The sequence below is a fragment of the Rhinatrema bivittatum genome, chromosome 17, assembly GCF_901001135.1.
Source record: "Rhinatrema bivittatum chromosome 17, aRhiBiv1.1, whole genome shotgun sequence".
In the NCBI taxonomy this organism is placed as follows: Eukaryota; Metazoa; Chordata; class Amphibia; order Gymnophiona; family Rhinatrematidae; genus Rhinatrema; species Rhinatrema bivittatum.
In genome coordinates, this window is record NC_042631.1 from 48893246 (window position 1) to 48918705 (window position 25460).

Genomic DNA, 25460 nt, shown 5'->3' on the forward strand with positions numbered 1-25460 from the left:
TTTGATGATAAAGCGTGTGTGATCTATGTGACTGGAAGCCACATGATGAGCAAATTCATAACAACCATCAGTGGTCCAGGACACGTGTTTGGACTCAGAGATGGCACAGCTGGTCCAATACTGAGGAGGGTTATGAATGTTCTTAGTGGGATATGGTACAAGGGTAGCAGTTGAATGTACCGAGTGATATGCAGGTCAGCAACCGCATGGCAATGGCACCCCCCACTCCTGTCATCAATAAACTGAATCCCCCCACCTCCCCTTCCCTTGGAATTATAGGCAAGGACCCCTTCCCATTGCCCCACCCCAAATGCATCCTAATTAGTTAAGAGTATAGTGCACCCCCTTCCCCTAAATGTAAATGACAACTCATTGGGGTTCAGTGTCTCCCCTGAACCTCAAAATAATGAATCTGGTCCAGCGATGGGGCCAGGGGGGACCCTTGCATCCTGCCCAGTTGATGCCATTTTTCATAATAGAGCTGATCTGACCTTGCCCCAGGATGTGACTGGGGGCAAGGTCTGGAGACTGGGCCTCAGCCACATGGCCTGGATCTCTTCTCTGGACCTTACCCCAGTCACATGGTTGGGGCAAGGTCAGATCGGTGCCCTTTTGAAAAAGGGCATTGACCGGGCAGGGTGTAAGGATGCACCATGGCCTCATCGCTCGACCAGATTCATTATTTTAAGGTTCGGGGTGGGGGGGGGGGAGGGCACCGAACACCAATGAGTTTTCATTTACCTTTGGGGGCTGGGAGGGAAAGGGGGGTACTGTACCTCCATTTAGAATGCTCATGGTGTAGGGGGTGAGATGGGGGGTCCTTGCCTATAATAATTCCATGGGAAGTGGGGTGGGGATTTATTTTATTGATGACAGGGGTGGCTGTCATCACACAAGGCACATTCTTTTTCTTAATCTTTTGGCTGACCCCTTGCTCAACCCTAATGGCCCTGAGTTGAGCCAGGGGTCAGCCCCCTCAACTTCCCCATTTTGCTGCAGCAATTTTTTTTTATTTTCACAGCGGGCCTTTAAGGCAAGTCAATCCCTTGAGGTTGGGGCCCCCATCATGTTAAAGGGCTGGTAGCCACGTTCTTTTGACCCGCAGAGTTTGGCCGTGAGACAAAAGAATGCACCATAGAGCCACAATGTTTTTTCATGGTTACACCCCCTAGCCATGGTGGGACCCCCTTCTGCGAAAAAAAGAAATCGTAGCTTGAGAATCCAGGCCTAAGAATGTGAACCCATTGAGGATAGTCAAAAATTGGAATATAAAAACATAAATAAATATCTGCTGTTTCCATTGCCACTGATACTGAGTATGTTCATGCGAATTGGATGGGGAGAGAAGTCTTGTCCGATTGGCTGGCAGTTTCTAATGATGCTGCTGATGCTTCTCGAGTGTACTCTCATAGAAACCTTGGTAGTGTGGCTGGAGTAACTATTTCTGACGATCAAGTGCTCTGAGTTTCTTCAGAGGATAAAGAAGAGGTGATTCAGACTAGTTCTCAGTGCTCTGGGTGTCTTGAGTGCAATAGATTATTGTAATGAGCTTTATGTTGATCTACCAAAAAAATCACCTCCATGCTTTCAGATGTTGCATAACACTGTCACCAGAAACAAATCACCTCAGAATTAGTTGACCTTCACCTTTATGAATCCAGCCAATTTCAAGGTGGTTACACTTGTGTAATGCCCCCTTGACTGCTTTCCTCACAGAGTATTCCTGGGTCTGGAACTGACCTGGCGGGAGCCCCTCTAGGGCAGACTCTGTCGGTCCTCACGTTCTTGGCGCCTGGTGCCTCCACCTGGGGAAGAATGTGTTAGTGGATGGGATTTCCCTCCCTTCACCCCAGGAAAACAAATGGGGACTTGTGAACAAGACTGGCAGTTATGTACAAATATATACAGGTTTATTAGACTATACAAGTATATACATGTCTACATGACATACAAGTATATACATGTCTACATGACTATGTACATTACTAATAGGATGTTAAGGAGCACAATTATATACTTGTGGTTAGTAGTCTACACAACTATACACATTTCTACAAGGTAGCAAGAACATTTATTATTTAGCAATTTGGAGTTGTTGGTCCCCACAGAATACCACCCTATAGAGTAGAAGGAACGTCTTGTGTTCCCACTTACTCAAGCATTATTATTATCCTCTCCCTTTTATCCCAATTCTCACCCATGTGAACAGATACAACTGGGCTAGTGGGCAGAGGGCCTGGGGGGGTCTGCTGTATCTAAACCATCTTTTTCTGCTCCACTGAAAGGTCTGTGCCAATGATGGGGTCCACTCCCTCCTGAGGGACCTGACTCCACCTCCCTGTCTTCCGCTGGGGTTCACGACCTCCTGATGGATCTGACTATGCCTCCTGGACTGCTGCTGTGGTCCACACCCTCCTGGGGGACCTGACAGCCTCCCGGACTGCTGCTGGGGTCCACACCCGCCTGGGGGACATGACTCTGCCTCCCGGCCTCCTGGCCTCCCAGACTGCCGCTGGGGTCCACTTGCTCAAGGGGGACCACTCCACATCCAGGCCTGCTGCTGTCCTTCAGTTCTCTTCCCTCGGTAGGAAGGATTATTTTTCCTGGCTTGGGTTTACAGCTCCACTAGGCTCATGACTGTTTTAGCATTCAGTGGTTCTGGCCCTCCGCAGTCTTAGCTTTCAGTGATTTTAGCTCCACTAAGTTCATGGCCAGTCATGTGCTGATATCCAGCCTGGCTATGTCACCTTCTCTCACCTTCTTTATCTGTTGTCTGACCATGTATGGGTCACCTCTTAGCCAAAAGGCCAAGACCCGGGCCCAATCACAGAGAGAGACCACATGCATGCCCCTGTATCATGCCTTGCCATCCTTCTGTTATCTGGGAACTCGGCACCCAAGTGTCTGAATACCCTTTGTTAGTCAGGGTGAGAATCTGTTTACTTCCTAGGTCTGTTTTCCAGCATATTTCTCTATTAAATCCCTTTCCCAGTCATAATTCTGTAATTTGGTAGTTTGAATTCTCTTATTTTTTAGTTATATTTTCTACAAAATTGCCAGCAGAAGTCCAGAGGGCTGTGAAATGTAAATTCCCTACCTGAATCTCTGACTAATCTATTCAATGGCTATTTAAATACCTTCACAGTAAGGGGTCTGACAATCTTTTCAATTTTTTTCTGTGTTTCCTGGACTGGCGGCCCATGTTACACAGCTGCATTGTCCCTTTTTTCTCTGCTGCAGTTCACTTAAATGGTAGTATGCTCAAACCTCTGTTTCTTGTGAGGGGGCATTTCACTTGTTTACAAGACTTGAGGGATGAGGGGCCTCAGTATTTAAAAAATCTTTTGTTGCCCTATAACTCTGCTCAAGTATTGAGGTCCTGCTGATGTTCATTTGGTTTCAACCTAACAATGAGCTTTTTCTGTAACCGGACTAGTCTTGTGGAATGCTGCTCCCACTGCTACTCATGAAATTTAGGAAGTAGCTTAAAGCACTGTATTTTACCCAAGCCATTACAGATTAAACAGACTTGTTTAACCTCTAATGATCCATAAAGCCTAGAGGATCATAAAGCCTAGAGGATGGGAATGAAGAGAAGAGGCATGGGGGTGGCTTGCGGGAATGACGGCTACAACCTGGTGATTAATACCCTTATTCAATAAACGTTCACACGGTTAATGCGACTCCAACATTTCTCTATGCTTCAATGGCAAGAGGAAATGTGGAAAAGAGTATTTGCATTCAGGCAACAACCAACAAGGCTGCACAATCTTGGTAAACAAATAAGCGTGGAAGTAGCTTGCTTATTGCGGCGGTTACTACCCCTAACCAATTAAGCCAGATGCTTCACTTTGAATGCATATCCAGTGCAGCTCACTGTTTCACCAGCAGGGGGGAATGAAGAAATAGGATTTATATTCAGACAACAACCAACATGGACTGAATTGCACAGTCTCGTTAAACAAATAAACGTGGGAGTAGCTTGCTTGTTGAGGCGGTTACTACCCTGACAGTGAGCTCCCCAACTAAGGAGACTCACTTCCATTAGTTCTAGCCATTCCGGCGGGGATAGGGAAATTCCCTTCCGTAGATGATCCACCTGCTGCCACCACTGCTGTTGAGAGGAGACCTCCATCGGCAGGTTAAGTCGAATGGAACAATCCTGAAACTGCGGATTCCACCAAGATAGCAGGGAGCACTGAAGAGGATGCATATGCGCTCTTGCCCATGGTACCACTTCTCGAGTCACCGCCATTAAACCAAGAACCTGCAAGTGAGACCATACATTGGGCACAGCAAATTCAACATCAGAGTTGAGCTAGCAACTTCTGAATTCGACCTTCCAGCAGGAACACCTTGTACTGCTTTGTGTCAAACAAAATTCCCAGGTATTCCAGCGACTGAGTAGGCTGAAGGTTGCTCTTGGCTAGGTTCACCACCCAGCCAAGCTCCCACAACTGGGAAATCACCTTGCAAGTCACCAGGTGGCTCTCCTTCAGCAACTTGGCCTGAATCAGCCAGTCATCCAAATACGGGAGTTCCATCCTTTTCTCAACTCTGCCGCAACTATTTATTCATATTTATTCATTTGATTACCTATGTACCGTTTTATAGTCTTATTTTTTCACTTGCTATTCTAATGTATCAATAGGCTGAAATGTAAATATTGTGCTGTTCAATTTCTCCCCTTCCATCCCAAGTTTATTTTCCTTGTTTTTTGTAACTTTCCCTCTCCCTTTTTCTGATTCACTGTATTTAAAGTTCAAGGTTCTTATTGAAAATATTGTTTTTTACATTACGTTATGCTTTACACTCCTTGTTATTTGTAAACCGGATTGATGTGATGCCTATCATGAAACTCGGTATAACAAAAACAATAAATAAATAAAATAAATAAATAACTACCACCATTACCTTGGTAAAGGTTCTAGGAGTGGTGGCCAGACCAAAGGGCAGTACCAAAACTGAAAGGGGCATCCCAGAACTGCAAACTACAGGAAGTGTTGATATTCTAGTCAGACGGGAATGAAAAGATACACCTCGGACAGATCCAGAGAGTTCAGAAATTACCCCGACTGCATGGCCATTTTCATAGAGCGCAAAGTTTCCATGCAAAAATACTTCACTCACAGATGACAGTTGATACCTTTGAGATCTAGGAAGTGACAAAAAGAGCACTCCTTCTTTGGCACAACAAAATAAATGGAATATCACCCCGTATTTTCTTGAGACTTGGGCACTGGGACCACAGCCCTCAGACTGAAGAGCCTTGCCAAAGTACTTCTGTGGGAGTGGCAGGGAGACTCCATGAACATACCCTGAGCAACACTGCAAAACTCCATCACATATCCTTCTCGTATCACTTCTAGGACCCACTGATCCGATGTGATTTCGACCCACCTCTGATAAAAGGGAGGCATCTCCCTATCTCCTGTTCCTGGGGATGGGTCGGCAAAACGTCATTGGGAGGTTTGGGAGTTTCCACTACCCAAGCCTGCACCTCTTCTGAAGGGTCAAGTTCTCTGAAAGGCAGCTCCTCTGTATGGCCAAAAACTCTTGGATCTTTTAGCATGACATTTCCTGTTAAGGGAGTGCTGTGCCTGCTTCTTATCTTCCGGCAAACAAGGAACCAGAGATTCGCCCCACTTACTGGCCAGTTTCTCCAACTCACTATGAAACAAAAGTGAGCCATAAAAGGGCAATTTGGTGAGATTAGCTTTGGAGGTCACATCGGCCAACCAATTTCTCAACCATAATTGACGTCTGGCCACTACTATCGAAGCCAGCCCTCTGGCTGTGTCAGAAAAAATATTTTATTAATTTGTGTTTCTTGATGATTACCTATATTCAGTGTAGTCAGTAATCAATAGGCCATAAGAGAAACGTAAGCATTAATACCCATATGCCTTTTCTGTTTTCAGAAACCATAGCACTGGTCAAAGCCTCTGCTGGATACATTCCAGCCCCCCCCCCCCCCCCCTTTCCAGACCTTGAAAAGAGCTGCTTTGAGCTAATTCCTTATCTATAGTGGAAAAGGAATGTTCAAGGTTTGAATTTTATGGCCTTGGGCAGCCTCAACCATTTGGTTTCTCTGGCATGTAAAAGTCCGATTCCTTTAATTAAAAATGTACCTGGATAAGAAGGAATACGTAATCTCTTATCTCTGAACTGTTAGAAGAAAGAAAAAAAAAACAGTAAGAGTGTTTTTGCCTGGCACTGCTTGGCATCGCATGACTGAAAGGAAAACAGGCAACACTTTAATCGAGCAGGAAAACTCCTATATTTTATTTTTCATATCCTGATATTAATTAAATTGTTTGAACCTTTTCAAGGTTTCAAACGATTTATTTCAAAGGCTAAATATTGAAGTACTGACAGAAATAATACAATTGCCACAGATTAAAGGATTTTGGGATTATAAAATGGGAAGACTGGAGGGTGGCCAATGTAACCCCATTATTTAAAAAAGGCTCCAGGGGTGATTCGGGTAACTATAGACCAGTGAGCCTAACTTCAGTGCCAGGAAAAATAGTGGAAACTATTCTCAAGATCAAAATCGTAGAGCATATAGAAAGACATGATTTAATGGGACACAGTCAACACAGATTTACCCAAGGGAAGTCTTGCCTACAAATCTGCTTCATTTTTTTGAAAGGGTTAATAAACATGTAGATAAAGGTGAACCGGTAGATGTAATATATTTGGATTTTCAGAAGGCGTTTGACAAAGTCCCTCATGAGAGGCTTCTACGAAAACTAAAAAGTCATGGGATAGGAGGCGATGTCCTTTCGTGGATTACAAACTGGTTAAAAGACAGGAAACAGAGAGTAGGATTAAATGGTCAATTTTCTCAGTGGAAAAGGGTAAACAGTGGAGTGCCTCAGGGATCTGTACTTGGACCGGTGCTTTTCAATATATATATAAATGATCTGGAAAGGAATACGATGAGTGAGGTTATCAAATTTGCGGATCATACAAAATTATTCAGAGTAGGTAAATCACAAGCAGACTGTGTTACATTACAGGAGGACCTTGCTAGACTGGAAGATTGGGCATCCAAATGGCAAATGAAATTTAATGTGGACAAGTGCAAGGTGTTGCATATAGGGAAAAATAACCCTTTCTGTAGTTACACGATGTTAGGTTCCATATTAGGAGCTACAACCCAGGAAAAAGATCTAGGCATCATAGTGGATAATACTTTAAAATCGTCAGCTCAGTGTGCTGCAGCAGTCAAAAAAGCAAACAGAATGTTAGGAATTATTAGGAAGGGAATGGTTAATAAAACGGAAAATGTCATAATGCCTCTATATTGCTCCATGGTGAGACCGCAACTTGAATACTGTGTACAATTCTGGTCACCGCATCTCAAAAAAGATATAGTTGCGATGGAGAAGGTACAGAGAAGGGCAACCAAAATGATAAAGGGGATGGAACAGGTCCCCTATGAAGAAAGGCAGAAGAGGTTAGGGCTGTTCAGCTTGGAGAAGAGACGGCTGAGAGGGGATATGATAGAGGTCTTTAAGATCATGAGAGGTCTTGAATGAGTAGATGTGACTCGGTTATTTACACTTTCAAATAATAGAAGGACTAGGGGGCATTCCATGAAGTTAGCAAGTAGCACATTTAAGACTAATTGGAGAAAATTATTTTTCACTCAACGCACAATAAAGCTCTGGAATTTGTTGCCAGAGGATGTGGTTAGTGCAGTTAGTGTAGCTGGGTTCAAAAAAGGTTTGGATAAGTTCTTGGAGGAGAAGTCCATTAACGGCTATTAATCAAGTTTACTTAGGGAATAGCCACTGCTATTAATTGCATCAGTAGCATGGGATCTTCTTAGTGTTTGGATAATTGCCAGGTTCTTGTAGCCTGGTTTGGCCTCTGTTGGAAACAGGATGCTGGGCTTGATGGACCCTTGGTCTGACCCAGCATGGCAATTTCTTATGTTCTTATGTTCTTAAGCAGACAAAGGAAGGGACAACTGTGACTTTGGCTTTTTCCTGACACGTGAAAAGCTGAGAGACAAAGAGCGGGACCGCTTCAGATATCTGGTAGATATTATTTTTTTTTTTTTTTTTTTTTCAGCATATGAGAACCTGTATTAAACTAATTGCTACTGTTTCTAAATTGGCATATATATATTAGAAATGCATTAGTTAAATAAAGATTTCATTAGTTGCTATATATTTAATCTTAATATTATCTGTCACCATATTAATGGTTTTCACACTGATTGTAGTGTATAGTTTTATTAAAATAAGGTTTGAGGGAGAGCGGTGACGTCACCCGCTGCGATGGCAGCTTGAGCTCCGAGTTCTCCCCCTCCTCGCGGGCTATCTCACCCCATCGCGGGAACAACTGGGTGGATTTTTGTTAAAAATAGCGAATCCGGATCGTGAGCCGCCAGGGATGGCCACCCCGAGGAAAAAACCGGACTTGAATCGATTTTCTTTTACGTCGGCGGCCGCAACAGCGGCCCTCTCCACGGGGGAAGGAGACAAAATGGCGCCGACCCGCGAAAACGCGGAGGCTCTGGAAGGGGGCACGGAGACTGGCGATATGGAGGTCCCCACCCGGCTCGAATTTCGCACCTGGTTCCAGGAGCTTCGCGGAGACATGGCTCGGTATCGGGAGGAACTTGGGACCATGTTTGCAGGTATACAAAAGGAAGTCCAGGCAATTGAAAAACGGGTGGACGAAACAGAAGCGGGACTGCAAGAGACACAGACCGAGCTAGAGCGGGTACAGGAGGAGCAGGGAAGATTCAGGGACTCTCAGGAGGAAATACAGCGCCACGTTGAAGATCTGGAGAACAGAGCCAGGAGGATAAACCTTCGGTTTCGCGGCATACCGGAAGGGGACGAATTCAGAGACAGTGCACAGGTGGTACAGAGCATTTGTGCTCAGCTGCTGGATCCTGAGGGCACAGCGGAGAGGCCCAGGGAGGTGGTTCTTGAGAGAGCACATAGGACCTTTGGTAATCCAAGGAACAACTTACCAAGGGACATAGTTGCCTGCTTTCATAGCTTTTTAATTAAGGAGCAGGTAGCACAGGCAGCCAGGACACTGGGCTCTATAGTATGGAAGGGCCACAAGATTGAGATATTTCAGGACCTGGCCATATCCACGATTAAGAAGAGGAGGGCCTTTCGAGATATTATACAGATTCTAAGATCTAATAATGTGCGCTACCGCTGGCTCTTCCCATTTGGATTACAGTTTACAATCAGCGGGATTACATCAAGAGTACAGCAAGTCATGGAAGCGGAGGACATCATCAGAGCGGCAGGGTTACCTCTTCTGGCTTCGGCTGATGCTGCGGAGACGGGCACGGATACTCACCAACGCCGAGGACAAAGACCCCGATGGCAGAGAGTGGACACAGGCAGAGGACGGCTGAGCCGGAGGTCGGGAGGCACTACTGATTTGGAGGCACCAGGATAAGACTATCGTGGGTGTGCCTTTGAGTTACCAGTCTTCTTGCCAGGTTAAATGTGCCATGCGGGCAAGGACAGAGTTATTCATGCTCAGGCCAGCCTGTGCAGTTTACCTTAATAGATATGGTAGCGTGTTATTTCCTTAGTAGTTTCACCGGTTGTTCTAAAGTACAGGCTGTTTTGGGGGCTGTTGTGTTCCCTAGATCTAAGGGGGGTGAGATCATATTCTTACATAATTACATACTAGAGGGGGGGGATGTGCGCCACGTGGAGATGGGAAACGTTAGCTCTCTTTTGGTACCATACCACGATGAGGAGAGTGGTGGTCAGGAGGGATGGGCGGGGGGGAGGGGGGGGGGGGGGTGGACAGAGGGGAAGTCAATGCAAGGAGGGGTTACGTTCTCAACTATGATAGCTATCTTTTGGGTTTTTGGCGTTGGACTAGGGCAGTCATAAGACGTGATGGGGCTTTTAAGGGGGAAGATATTAGATCTGTATTCTCAGGGTTATGGGACTCTTAAATATCGTATCATTGAATGTAAAGGGTCTAAATACGTATCATAAAAGAAATATCTTTTTCAAAGAAATGACTCTTCATAAAGCTGACATCATTTTTAGTCAAGAAACGCATATTAGGAAACGATATGAGAGGTTGCTAAGTTCCCGGGGATATTCTCAGGTATTTCATGCTGCAGCTACCCCACACAGCAAATATGCAGGGGTGGGAATATTCTTTGCTACACATGTGGTGGCCGAAGTTATCTCGGTGGTAAGGGACACTGAGGGACGTTATATCCTTGTGAAAGCTAAATTAAACGAGGAGCTGTTTACATTCCTCAATATTTATGCCCCGAATACAGAACAGTTCTCATTCTTTAACAAAATGTCCAGGGTACTTAGTGAATGGGCGGAGGGCCATCTGGTAGTGGGAGGCGATTTTAACTGTACTCGCTACCCATATCTAGATAACACTGGCGGAGGGGGCGTAGGGACTAAGTCCAACCGGCAAGCTCTAAAAAATTTACTAGCAGATAGGGGCATAATAGATGTGTGGAGGTTACGTAACCCCACGTCACGCAATTATACCTATTTCTCAGCACCGCATAAGTCTTACTCTCGGATCGACTATTTTCTGATCGATAAGGACATGGTGGGGTCCATTCGAGAGGCGGACATAGGTATCATATCCTGGTCAGATCATGCACCCGTCTGGATCAAAATTTATCTGGGTCTGCCTCAGGCGGGGGTTAAGTTTTGGCGATTGAATGACCGGTTGTTAGATGACAAGTGCTTTGTAGAAATTATTAAGAAGGACATAGTCCAATATTTAGAAATCAACGACACAGGGGACGTGTCGCCTGGAGTGTTATGGGATAGCTTGAAGGCCTATCTTAGAGGGCTACTTATTGCCAGGGCTGCATATGTTAAAAAGGACAGGGCGCAGAAACGTCTCCTGTTAATGACCAAAATTTCCCGACTGGAGCTTCGCCATAAGCGCACTTTAGATCCCAGTGTTTTAGAGTCGCTCAAGGCGACTAGGGGTGACTTACAGACCTTAGATATGGACGGGATAGCGTTTCACTTGCAGAGACTGAAGCAACAACATTATGAGTGGGGTAATAAAGCCGGGAGGCAACTGGCTAGGAAGTTAAAAGAAAAAGATTTGCAGTCCCAGATCATAAAGATAAAGGGTCCACAGGGCCAATATGTGTACTCTCAGAAAGAAATAGGACAATGCTTCAATCAATACTATCGCACTCTTTATGATACGGAACAGCTATGTACGATGGAGGAGATAGCACAATACCTTAGCGAGATACCACTCCCCACTTTATCAGACGAGCAGCAGCAGCGGCTCAACGAGGAGTTACGGGAGGGGGAGGTGTTGTCTATTATTAAAGATCTCAAACTAGGGAAAGCACCTGGTTTGGATGGCTTCACAGGGAAATTTTATAAAACCTTTAGCACAGAACTCATTTCCCCATTGGTAGCCATGTACAATGCCTTACGCACGGATGGGAGGCTCTCTACAGATAGCAACACTGCGGGCATTACAATTCTGGCCAAGCCGGGGCGTGACCACACGCTCTGTGGCTCCTATAGGCCGATCTCGCTGATTAATATAGATATGAAAATTTTAGCTAGAGCGCTGGCGATACGACTCGGGAGGGTAGCGCCCGGGTTGGTTCACTGTGATCAGTCTGGGTTTATTCCAGGACGGCTGGCGTCGGACAATGTGCGCAGGGTGGTGGAACTGATGTGGTGGGCCCAAACAAAGGACATCCCAGCGGTCCTACTAGCGGTTGATGCCGAAAAAGCGTTTGATCGAGTGCATTGGCCCTATTTGTTTAAGGTTCTAGAGGTGATGGGACTGGGGGAATGCTTCCTCAATTGGATTGGGAAGTTATATGAGAATCCGCAGGCTCGTATAAAGATCAATGGAGCCTACTCGGAGCCATTTAGTGTGAAGCGCGGTACGAGGCAAGGTTGCCCTCTTTCGCCCCTGCTATTTGCTCTTTCATTGGAACCCTTCGCGGAGAAGGTTCGGGGTCATACTCATATTCAGGGGCTACGGATTACGGATGAGTCATATAAACTGACGCTTTTTGCTGATGATTTATTATTCACAGTGGCACAGCCGGAGGCCTCTTTAAGTGCGATATTGGAAGAACTACGTTTCTTCGGCAGGCTATCCGGGTTTAAAATCAATGCTGACAAATCTGAACTGCTTAATGTCTCACTACCGGCAGACCAATTTGCAGCAATGGGGAGCAAAGTACCATTCCGCCTTGCTACCACCTCTATCAAATACTTAGGAGTTAAGTTGGGGACCAATCTGAAGGATCTCTATAGCCTAAATTATGATTCTTTGATCACTTGCGTACAGCTGGATCTGGACAGATGGGACAGGTCTGACCTCACGTGGTTTGGAAGGGTGGCGGCGGTCAAGATGAACATCCTACCCAGATTTTGCTATTTGTTCCAAACGCTACCCATAGCAATACCGTTGGGGGCCATGAGAGTGTGGCAAAGGAAGCTTTTCCGGTTTATTTGGAAAAGGAAGCCCCCGCGAGTATCGCGCCACATATTATATAAGGATAAGTCCAGTGGGGGGCTCAATATCCCTAATCTCTACTGTTACTACTCCGCCGTACTGCTGGGTGTGATTGTTAGCTGGCATCATACCAGTTGTCCCAAGCCGTGGGTGGCCATTGAGCAGGCGGGGTCGGACCCGGTTCCGTTGACTACTCGAGTGTGGTGCCGGGAGGCTGGTAGGAGCCATGATAGGAACCTTACGCCATACACCCAGGCGGTACTTCGGTACTGGAGGCGATGGAGGGGCCGGCTGGTGGGCGATAAGGGTATCTACCATCAGACGTCCTTTTTAATGCACCCTCGATTCACTCCGGGACAGGAAGCCGTTTTTGTCAGGAGGTGGAGGCAGCTGGGCATTACCACTGTAGGCCAGATGTATTTGGGGACACAGTTAATCTCAGCTGATGACTTGCAAAAGTCATATGTGCTTTCTGCCATGGATAAGTTTGCCTACAGACAAATTGCTCACTTTCTATGTTCCGAGGGTGCACAGGGGGATCTACTTAAGGGCAAGTCTTTATTTGAATCGTTTTGTGGGCAGACTGGGCCTTTCACCAAGCCCATCTCGCGAATTTATATGCTCCTTAACAGTGGTCCCAAACATAAATTGAGCTATCAGACTTGGTGGGAAGCTGATCTTGAAGAGATCCTCACGGACTCAGACTGGGAGCAATGTCACATGACTGTAGGACGTGGATCGATCTCTGCTAGCATTAGAGAGAACGGTTATAAAATTCTATATCGGTGGTATATGGCACCGGAACGGTTACATCGTATACAACCCCAGCTGAGTGATAGATGCTGGCGTCAGTGTGGCGAGAAGGGAACGTTCTTTCATATGTGGTGGCAGTGTAACAGGGTCACAGGGTTGTGGACGGCAGTATCCCAGTTTGCTTCTAAGCTTGCGGGGGCAGAGGTGCCGTCCGATCCAAAGGGCTGTTTGCTGGGTTTGATAGGAGGGACGGGCACCGATAAACAAAAACGACTGTCCCTACACATATTTGTGGCCACGAGGTGTGAAATAGCATTTAGATGGAAGGCTGACAGGGCGCCCACACTTGCCCAGGTTCTCACCCGATTAGATAGAGTATGTCAGATGGAATATCTCACTGCTGTACAACATGATCGGATACAGAATTTCTACGCTATATGGAAACCTTACCATGACTGGAAAATTAGCCAGAACTAACATTCCTTGCACATAATCGGGATAGCGTATATGAGGGAGGGGGGAAGGGGGGAAACGGGGAGGGCGGGACTGAGAGGGGGGTATAAGGAGAGGGAGGATTATACATCACAAAATGTTTGAACACTTGTTGTTGATAACTGTTTTATTATCATGAGTACAAGTTGGTAATATACACCGAGCACTTTGGGGAATTCCCAAACTGCTATTGTACACGATGTGTTGTAATACATGTCAGGGTTACTGACTGAATGTATCAGGGCTGACAGTTGTATAACTCTTGTTTTTGAAACGTATAAATAAAGAATTATAAAAAAAAAAAAATAAGGTTTGAACATAGAAATGTTTCTTATACTCATTTAGAGATTTTAAGATTGATATTTTTCTTATCTGAAATAAAGAAAATATTTTTACTACATATTGTCTGGTTTTATTCTAGTGCATGCTGTTCTGCATTAATTATTGGTTAATAAAGTTCTGGAGTAAAAAAAAACACATTTCTGAAATCAAATAATAAACTTTTTGGGGTAGATTTTACAAATCTACGCGCTCGCATACTTTTGTTCGCACACCAGGTGCGAACAAAAGTACGCGGGACTTTATAAGATACACGCGTAGCCGCACGTATCTTATAAAATCCGGGGTCGGTGCGCGCAAGGGGGTGCACATTTGTGCACCTTGCGCGCGCCGAGCCCTGCGAGGCCGCTCCGAAATTGGAGCAGCCTCGGAGGGAACTTTCCATTCACCCCGCCGCACCTTCCCCTCCCTTCCCCTACCTAACCCACCCCCCCGGCCCTATCTAAACCCCCTCCCTACCTTTATCTTAAAAGTTACTACTGCCTCCGGGCAGTAGTAACTTATGCGCGCCGACGTGGCAGGCCCCGACAAAGGCCGCTGTGTCGGGGCACTCGGCCATGCCCCCGGACCGCCCACACACCCACGAACACGCCCCTGATCCTAAACCACGCCCTTTTGCCATGCCCCCGACTGCCCCTTTTTGCAAGCCCCGGGACTTACGCGCGTCCCGGGGCTTGCCTGCGCCGCCGAGCCTATACAAAATAGGCTCAGCGTGCGCAGGGGGGATTTAAAAGGGTTACGAGCGTACCTTATGCGCGTAACCCTTTTAAAATCCGGCCCATTGTCTATAAGGCAAGAAGGGTAGAAAAAGGAGATGGGATAAAGGGTTTACATCCAAGCAGGATCCCCTAGTAAAAACTTTTAATTCTGCTAGTGGTAAACCCCAAAACTTAAATCTTTTTTTACAGCTGAAGTGCAGACCAACTCACATCCCGCATCTGCCAAAAAGCCAGCAGCTGGTTCTTCAACTGCCCTGGAATTTACCACAATCATTTACATCTCCTGGGAGAGAAGCAAACAAGAGTGAGCCACTAAGGAACAACAAGAAGCGATCGGCAAGGTCTTGCTACAGCTGCAAATGCTCACTTAAGGATAGTCTCAATCTTTTTATCAGGAGCATCCTTCAAGGCCGCTCTTCTTTCCACTATAATAGAGGTCTGTTTACCTTCAGAAAACATAGGTGCTCTCTTACCACTGGATCCAGAGGGTACAGGCCTTCCAAAAATCCAACCTCCTTTGAAATAAGCCTCTGGGACACCCCACTCAAGATCAATCAATTCTTGAATGGCCTCCAACACGGGGGAAAAACAAGAGGCTTTACACAAGGAAACCAAAATGGGATTTCACTTTGGCTCAGACACTGAATCAGACCCAGGAACTCCAAGCATTTTCAAGGTCTGGAAATCAGAGCTGGCAGATCATCTCTATAAAAGAACCGTAATATAGTGTTAGATGGTTCTAATCTGGGGGGAACTTCACCCTCCGCAAGAGAGACAGGATCGGTGTCATCATCCGTGCCATTCAGAACTATATCCAAAGGTTTTCCTGCCATTCTAGGAGTACTCTGGCACTGTCTAGAAAGTCCAGGCAAGGTTCCTTCCTGCGCCTCTACCTGAGGAGCATTGGACAGGGCCGAAGACTGCACCTGCAGAAAAGGATTGCAAACCCTGGAAAAATTCTACCCATGAAGGAGTAGAGAGATCCAGATCAGGAGGAGCCTGAGGAGTAGCCACTGAGCCAACTTCCCCTGCTGAGGACCAAAATCAGGTGCCCCACCTGAGTCGTCTTTATCCAAACCCATATCACGTGTCAGGCTTAGTGAAATCAGAGGAAGATAATTCTCCCTGAGCCTCCAAACAGCGCTGGCACAAATCTGCAAGAAGAAAGACACTTAGTCTTCCTAGGTACAGATGCTGTTATGGCCAACAATGTGCTAAGTGGTGGCTGGAGGCGTGCGTCTAGCGGTTTTTTTGTTTGGTTTTTTTTTTATGCGCCCAAAAATTATGCTACTAACACTTAGATTTATTTATTATTTATTTAACATTTTTCTATACCGGGATTCATGTAAAATGTTACATATCGTCTCAGTTTACATTGTAACTGAAAAACTGGCATGAGAAATGCAATTACAGAGAACAGGGCATAAAACTTGGATCAGGTTACATGGGTGGAAAACTTGGCACATAATTAAAAGTGGGGAGAACAAATGCCTATTAAAATTACAAGGCACTTAATATAATATAAGGAATAAAGCTATGTGTATAAGCACCTAGGTGCGCACATCTAGGTGCTTATCTAGGCGGCCAAAAAATTAAGCGCAAAAAAAGTTACGCGGACAGTACCACTTGTGTGCAGAGGGAAATGGCGCTTAATGTGGGCGCACAGATTACAACGCCCAGCTGTGTTCCCAAAAACAGAGCGCACAACCTGGACGCAAAGCTAGGTGCACACGTCGAACCGACAAACCTGTACAGGGCAGCCTGCAGCGAAAACCTTCGGAGCGTGGCCTAGCCTGAGGAGGCTGCTCAACCCACCAGGCTGACCTTGTCCCTCGACCTCCCACGGAGCGAGATGAATGTCGTACCAGTGTGCCGAGCACGGAGACCAAGGGAGGAGGAAGGCCTGCATAACAAAATAACTCCTTCCAAGTCTCTGTAAGTTTACATGTTTGTTTTTTTTTAAACTTACCGGAACTCAGCCGTACCTGGCTGAGTACAGAGACGGTCTCCGGCTGTGGGGGGAGAGGGCATGTGCTGACACCGTTGCACTCGACTTCCGGTAGCCGCTGCCTTTCAGCTGCTCAAGCAACTACGTCCACGCCGGCTGAAAACCATCTACCAGACCAAGGCACTCATCTGAGGGACCTCAGGAATTCTCAACTGGGGGAGGGACCATTTGGTATCACTGCAGGAGAGTGGGGTGAATTTATTTCTTGAATTCTCCTTTCTTTAAAATAATGCAATCCCCATACGGAGATGCACATTCACCATCTGCTGGAGTCGGAGAATACTGGCGAGCTGAGGTCACTGCAGGGGTATGTTTCTTATGAAAGTATTGGTTTAGCATTCTGTGTCAGGGTTGTTTTAAATCAGACAGAATGTATCTTTTATACATTTATTTATTTATTTAGGGTTTTTATATACCGACATTCTCGATATACATATCAAATCAAGTCGGTTTCCATATAACAAAACTGTCGCCGGTAAGGCGTTACATTAAACATGGTAAAGGTAAAGGGAGTACATTAAACAATAGACAAAGTATTGAACAGAGAACGTGCAGCATAACATTAAACAATCAACAAATTATTGAACAAAAGAACGTAGATCAATAAATATTAAATATTAAACGTAAAAAAGATATATAAAATAAAATAACTATGGGAAGAGCATGAGCTAGAAAGCTGATGCTTCAAGAGATGGTTTTTCATAGCAGGTGGGTGGACTGTCCAGAAAAGGTCCTGAAGGTCCTAAGTGTATAAAGTCGGTAGTGGACTTTATATTGTGCTATTTTGCTCTTTGACCTGTGTCGAATTGTTTCTGCGATTCCGAATAGGCTTGTCGGAAGAGCCACGTTTTGAGGTTTTTCTTGAAGGTAAGATGGCAGGTTTCAAGACGAAGATCTGGCGGTAATGAGTTCCATAGGGAGGGCCCAGCAGTGGAGAGTGCTCGTTTTGCTAGCGAAGTTTTAATCGGGGGAGCATATAAAGAACCTTTATAATTATATCTGATGGGTCTTTTTGATGTGTGAAGGCGGAGTTGCGAGGTAAGATTTAGGTGAGCGCTTCCCATAATATCCTTGTGGATCATTGATAATGTCTTGAAGGTGATTCTAGCTTTTATGGGAAGCCAGTGGAGGTAGAGCAGAATTGGAGTGATGTGGGCTCTTTTGTTGGTGTTGGTGAGTAGCCTCGCTGCAGCGTTTTGTACCATCTGTAAGGGTTTTATGGACGAAAACGGAAGACCTAGCAGAAGAGAATTGCAGTAGTCTAAACATCTCCATCACTCAGTTCCATGTCCCTGTTCCCCCACCAACAAACATGGAATACCTCATATGATTATCACTATGCAAAAGCAATAACAACAAGCATCAAGACAATTAGAACATAGAAAGACTCTAACATCAATTATCTACGTATCTAATTTGCCACCTCCATCTCCCTGGCAAATCTCCTATCTATTCTCCTCCCATCCCCCTAAAAAACCCTCTCTCCTAACCTTTCTCCTTATAGTCTGTTGTCTCCTCATCCACCCTCGTACCTCACTACTCTACCCATAATACTCTCCAATCCCTATCCTTCCTAAATTTCTCGAAACATTGTACTCAGTTATGCCCTGTTCGATGTAAACAGTTGTAATATCTATTTCCATTGTTAAAGCCTTGTCAATTCCCCTCCCGCCTAAGTTTCTTGTTATAATGTAATCAGTTAATATGCTCTGTTAAATGTAGTCTGTTGTTATTTCTGTAAACCGTTGTGAAGGCTTGCTCCAAACAACGGTATATAAAAACCGTAAAATAAATAAAATAAATAAATCATATGAAATTCATTAGGCCTAAGCTTTTGAGGAAAAGTGTGAGCTGTTACTACTAAACCTGATCACCCTCTCTCTTAAACAGGGCCCCTACTGCTGCAATCAGTTACACTGTGGGGCATATTTTAAAAGCCCTATGTGCACCGAGCCTATTTTGCATAGGCCCGGCGATGCGTGCAAGCCCCAGGACGCGCGTATGTCTCAGGGCTTGAAAAAAGGGGCGGGGAGTGGGTGGTCCGGAGCGGGGCGGGGGCGTGGCCAGAGGCCTCGTAGGCGCAACTTGCAAAACAAAGGTATGGGGGGGTTAGGTAGGGCTGGGGGGCGGGTTAGGTAGGGGAAGGGAGGGGAAGGTGGGGGGGCAGAAGGAAAGTTCCCTCCGAGGCCACTCTGATTTTGGAGCGGCCTGGAAGGGAAAAGGGAAAGCCATCGGGGCTCCCCTAGGGCTCGGCTCGCGCAAGGTGCACAAGTGTGCACCCCCTTGTGCGCGCCGATCCTGGATTTTATAATATGCGCGCGGCTTCGCATGCATGTTATGAAATGGGGCGTAGATACTAAAATCTAGCCCTTACAGTGTCAGGTTTCTGGTTGGCTCTTCATCTGTGTCTGTTTCTGGCTAGCTCCCTTTTCGGCCAGTGTAGTAAGCTGCATTAGGATGAGTACACCTTTTCACTCACATTTGTGTGCATGTAACTTTATTCATGATTTAATTAGAATTTTAGCACATAAAAAAGGGCGCAAAATTGCGCTCCTCCATGTAAATCCCATATTGATGAAGGCATTCCCTACTACTCCCCAATGCAAACAAGATGCATAGGGTTAATTCAAAATTTTCTAACACTTCAAATTTAACTCCGGAATCAAAGGTAGAGTAAAATAAACTCACATTTCTATGGTTAGACTTAGCCTTAGCCTATGGTAGGGATGTGCTTTCAATTTTAATGACATAAGAAATGTCAACCACGTTGCCTATTTCATCTCATATCATTTCAAGTTTGAAACAAAACTTTCCACAAAATTTCATCAGACCCCTCTGGTTCTTCAGCCTGTACCCTCCATTGACTTGGACCCCTCATCCTGTCATTTTAGGCCTGAACAGAGATTTCTGCAAACTTACACCTTATGAAGAGCTGCATACTGCAGCCGCCGGATTTAAAATATGGATTTATGCGCATAAATTTTGGGTCAATCCCAGAACGCCCCTGTCGCCCCAACTCCGCCCCTGTTTTTCACTCATGCATGCACATATGCACTTGTAATTTGTGGCATTTAAAATACGTTGCTCACATCCAGCCCCTATACTCGCACATATTGGCCTTTTAACGTGAGCAATGCTTTTAAAATTCACCCCATAGTGCAGTTTTTCCCAACCAGTGTGCCGCGGCTGATCTGCAGGTATGCTGCAACAAGAGCTGAATATGAGAAGCTCAGGTGCTGGCAGTCATTGTTTCATCCCTTCCTGCTTGCAGAATGTCCTCCTGCCAGCAGAAGGGGACAGAGAGCAATGCCTATCTGCTCCTCCTGTGCTGCTTTCTGGACATGCTGGCCTCACGCTGTTATTATTGCAGAGGCAAGCGGGCAGAGGAGGAAGAAACAGCAGCAGATAAGTGCTGCTCAGATTTCTGCCTGCTCTGGGGAGGGAAGGGATAGGAAGAAGCAACAGCTGAATGTAAAGGGAGAGGGAAGGGAAGGTGAAAGAGGGAAAGTGATGGTGACAAGGGGAGGGGCTGGGTAAAGGGACAAGGAAAATGATACCATGGGGGTAGAGGGAAAGGAAGAAGATGATGATGCTAGGGGTGAGGGAAAGGGAGAGTGATAATATCAGGGGGAGGGAAAGTGATGATGCCAGAAGTGGAGGGGAGGGAAGAGAAGATGATGATGTTGGTAATGGTGTGCCACGATGAAGTGAACCATGTGCTGGTGCCACGACACAAAAATGGTTGGGAATCACTGCCCTAACTTGTGTTTTATATGCATAAAAAAGATTATGAGCAGGTAAAAATCTGGATATATCCTGTTATTTGGTAAAATTAAGATGCTTGATTTGTATTCAGCTTTCTTTAATTTCAGCTTACCACTGTTTGTTCAGTTGTACTGGAGGAAATAAGTGGGATAAGGCAAGGGATTGATGGTTGGCAATAGCTGCTGTATAACGTCTGCTGAGAGGGTATAGGCTGGTTTGTTTTATTTTATTTGTTTGTATTGCTTTTTGTTATGTTTCTTTTATTTTTAAGAACATAAGAAATTGCCATGCTGCGTCAGACCAAGGGTCCATCAAGCCCAGCATCCTGTTTCCAACAGAGGCCAAACCAGGCCACAAGAACCTGGCAATTACCCAAACACTAAGAAGATCCCATGCTACTGATGCAATTAATAGCAGTGACTATTCGCTAAGTAAACTTGATTAATAGCAGTTAATGGATTTCTCCTTCAAGAACTTAACCAAACCTTTTTTGAAACCAGCTGCACTAACTGCTCTAACCACATCCTCTGGCAACAAATTCCAGAGCTTTATTGTTCGTTGAGTGAAAAAGAATTTTCTACGATTAGTCTTAAATGTGCTACTTGTTAACTTCATGGAATGCCCCCTAGTCCTTCTATTATTCAAAAGTATAAATAACCAATTCACATCTACTCATTCAAGACCTCTATCATATCCCCCCTCAGCCGTCTCTTCTCCAAGCTGAACAGCCCTAACCTCTTCAGCCTTTCCTCATAGGGGAGCTGTTCCATCTCCTTTATCATTTTGGTTGCCCTCCATTGCAACTTTATCTTTTTTGATATGCGGCGACCAGAATTGTACACAGAATTCATAGTTTTATTGTATTGACAATTTGGTTGTACACCACTTTGGACATTTGTAAAAACATTGAAATAAATAAATGAACAGTATTTGTGCACCAAAAACATAATTAGTACGTGTAACTCCTATACATAAGGCTAACTGCAGCTTAGCTCGTCTCTGTGCACATTTTCAAGTTGGCGTGCTTTTTTAAAAATTCCTAACTCATTAGCATACAATTAGCTTACTGCACTGGGAGCTAACTCTTTTTTTCAGCATGTGAGTAAAGGAAATGTGTGTTGAAATTCAGCGCACATTTTTGACTTACATCTTATTACATCAGCTCCTATTTTGTTAGTGAGGTCCACATGTTTTATTGTGTTTGACTGTAGCTATTCATCCACTTTTACTTTATAATTTGTCTTTTTGTTTTTCAGGAAGCGATGCATTATCTTAAATTGATGACTGCTAATAATCCAACAATCCTAGTGCGTCAAGCTCTGGACTATGACCGGATAAAGTATCTGCAGCTCATCCTGTATGCACGGGTGAGTTTAGTACTTGGAGCTTCTGTTACATACTCTGCTGAGTCCAATCACCAAGGTTCAGTGTTAACAAGTTCCCAGTACGTACAGGATCAGTCCAGAGAAGTGGGTTGTGTATCCCTACCAGCAGGTGGAGTCAGAGAGCAAAACTTTGGGCACTGCAATCTGGGGTACTGATATGCAGACATAAGTGAAAAAGTACAGGTCTGCTTCTAAGGCCAAGTTCATAAACAAAATACATCGGCACTGTCTGAATTTTCAAAAAGGCTCAATGAATAATTGCACGCAGCTTTAGTTGCTACCCTTTAGAGAACATAGTGTAACCTGCACGGTGCAGCAGATACTACCTTAAGAAGCTTGCTGGACAGACTGGATGGACCATTTGGTCCATTTCTGCCATCATTACTATGTTACTATATAAAACTAAATCTAGAATGCATGCTAAAAAACTTTAGAGGGGATACATTTCAAACTGCACAACTAAGTTAGGTGGCAAAAATGCATGTAAGTTGCACCAATTTTCAAAGCAGGCTTACACACATGTCCAAATTCACCCGCACACAATTACACCTGCTATTATGTGTGCAGAAAATTTTCAGGAAATATAAAAGGATGTGCATTAGTTCAAACCACTCCTCATCTATGCCCCCAGAACACTTCTGCTCACTCCAGGTAAACTGAAGAGTACATAATCACGAACAGAAGATTAACCATACCTAGGGTTGCCAGCTATATGGATTTTTTCTGGAAGGTACAGTATTTTAAGATAGTGTCTGGAAGCCAGATGGAGGGCTAAAATGTCCTGAGATTGTCCAGATTTTAACCTTACAATTGCGAGCTGCAACTATGTTTTTGGCATCTGCATCTCTTGAACTAGCCTTGAAGGAGCTGTGGATTAACTCCACAGCCAACAGTGGCGCTATACAACCACCAGAAACTTGCCTGTGCAAGCATGCCCCCTCTCCCTGATGCAGTCTCTGATTTTTTGGCTGCCAGCAGCCCAGCACCTACCCTCCCTCCCATCCATGCCCCAAAAAGGAAAGGCTCAAGGGCCACCAGCACCTTACCTCCCAACCAAGGACCAACAAGAAAAGGCCCAGTAACACCACAGGCACTTCCATTCCCACCCACAGTGCAATAGGTAAAGGCCTCTCTTCCAACCTGCGGTGAAAAGGTAAAGGCCTCACGGGGCACTGGTACCTTCCCGCCTGCCCACAGTACAACAACAAGTGGAACCACCAGCAGTTCTCTCCCATCCGCTGTACAGCAAGTAAAGGCCACTGGCACTTCCTGTCCCCACCCGCTGCACAACAACAAAAGGCCCAGAGGGCCATGGGTGTGCTGAAGCAGAGGCCCAAACTGTGAGAGAGTTTTTTTGTGTGTGTGAGGGAGGGAGAGAGCCAGTGAATGTGTGAGAGCCTGTGGGAGCACTGAGAGGAGAGGATCACCTTGCTAGTGGCTGAAAAGAATTGATAAGTACTGCTTGGGGAAATTTTTGGGGAGAAGTAAACTATTGGGATATATTCTTTAGTGTGTTTGTGTGTCTATATTAAATAGCTAGTCAGAAGGTAGGCAAAATAACCAGGAGTTTTGTGTGTTTGTATTAAATAGCTGGTCAGAGGGCAAGCAAAAATCAGGAGTTTGTGTGTTTGTCTTTCCCTCCCACCCCTAGCTCATCCTTTAATTTATAGGCCTTTTAACTTAAATTCAGAAATTTCCATGCCTTATCACGAGTTTAATCATTCCCTTGTAGGTCACTACCAGATAAATAGTGAATACACTAATACATTTAAAGGACCCTAATTGTATGCATTCAGACTCCCATAGCAACCTAAACCTAACTAGGAACTGAATAAATTTAAGGTGAAAGCAGAAGTCCAGCAGCAAGAGGGGGGCCTCCCACTCTTTTGCATCGAGTGTCACATGTATGGTTTTTTTACCCACCGATGAGAAGTTGTGTGTGTGCACCCAGTGCAAAAGTCCAAGTCCGATCTCTGGAGGCTAGAGTGGCAGACCTGGAGGAGCTGAGACAGACAGAGAGGTATATAGATGAGACCTTCAGGACATAGTAGCCAAGTCCCAACTCCAGTCTGGTAGCTCTGGTGCTGCCTTGGAGGAGGAAAGTCTCTTGATCAGAGAGCATCAACCTGGTGCAGCAGGAAACGATTCTGTAGCAAGGACCTGCTCTCCAGATGGTGCATTGACCTCTCACAACGAGGATGTGTCTCCCAGAAGGGAAGGGTTAAGTTGGCTATCATAGTTGGTGATTTGACTATTAGGAATATAGACAGCTGGGTGGCTGGGGCATGAGCATCGCCTCTTAACATGCCTATTTGGTGCGAAGGTGGCAGACCTCACGTGTCATCTAGATAGGGTTTTGGACAGTGCTGGGGAGGAGTTAGCTGTCGGGGTACATGTGGGCACCAATGACATAGAAAAATGTGGGATGGATGTTCTGGAAGCTAAATTTAGAATCTTAGGTAGAAAGATTAAATCCAGAACCTCCAGGGTAGCATTCTCTGAAATGCTCCCTGTTCCACACGCAGGTCCCCAGAGACAGCCAGAGCTCCGGAGTCTCAATGCGTGGATGAGACGATGGTGCAGGGAAGAGGGATTCAGTTTTGTAAGGAACTGGGAAATCTTTTGGGGAAGGGGGAGACTTTTCCAAAGGGATGGGCTCCACTTTAACCAGGGTGGAACCAGGCTGCTGGCACTAACTTTAAAAAAGGAGATAGAGCAGCTTTTAAACTAGAACAAAGGGAAAAGCCGACAGTCACTCAGCATCACATGGTTCAGAGGGAGATATCTTCAAAGGATATTAATGAAGCATTAGAGTTAAGGCATCTAATCAGAGAGGTTCCAATAATAAGAAAAGTAGTCCAAGGGCCTATAATTAAAACTCAACTGAGCTAAAAGATTCCAATTTATCCCTGTCAACTGAAAAGCAGAATGTTAATACAAACAAAAAACAAACTTTGAAATGTTTGGATGCTAATGTGAGAAGTCTAAGAAGTAAGATGGGAGAATTAGACTATATAGCAGCGAATGATGACATAGTCTTAATTGGCATCTCTGAGACATAGTGAAAAGAGGATAACCAATGGGATAGTGCTACACCAGGGTACAAATTAAATCGCAATGACAGAGAGGAGCAACTTGGTGGCAGGATGGTGCTTTATGTCCAGGATGGCATAGAATCCAACAGGATAAAGATCCTACAAGAGACATAATGCACAATTGAAACTTTATGGGTAGAAATCCCTTGTGTAATGGGGAAGAATATGGAATTGGAGTACACTACCATCCACCTGGCCAAAATGATAAGACGGACAAATAAATGCTAAGAGAAATTAGGGAAGCTAATCAAATTGGTAGTGCAGTAATAATCTGAGATTTCAATTACCCCAATATTTACTGGGTAAGTGAAACATCAGGACATGCTAGAGAGATAAAGTTCCTAGATGGAATAAATGACAGTTTTCAATTGTGCATTATGTCTCTTGTAGGATCTTTATCCTGTTGGATTCT

At 45.1% G+C, this 25460-nt stretch overlaps 1 protein-coding gene across 2 annotated transcripts in view; it reads left to right on the top strand.

Moving 5' to 3' along the window:
• The window catches only part of LOC115079390 (cadherin-related family member 5-like), a 208628-nt gene that overhangs the window by 66746 nt on the left and 116422 nt on the right, over positions 1-25460 (top strand). For both annotated transcript variants that reach the window (XR_003853278.1, XR_003853279.1), the window contains exon 6: positions 21825-21935. The gene's annotated coding sequence lies outside the window, so the exon portion shown is untranslated. The remainder of the gene's footprint in view (positions 1-21824; positions 21936-25460) is intronic.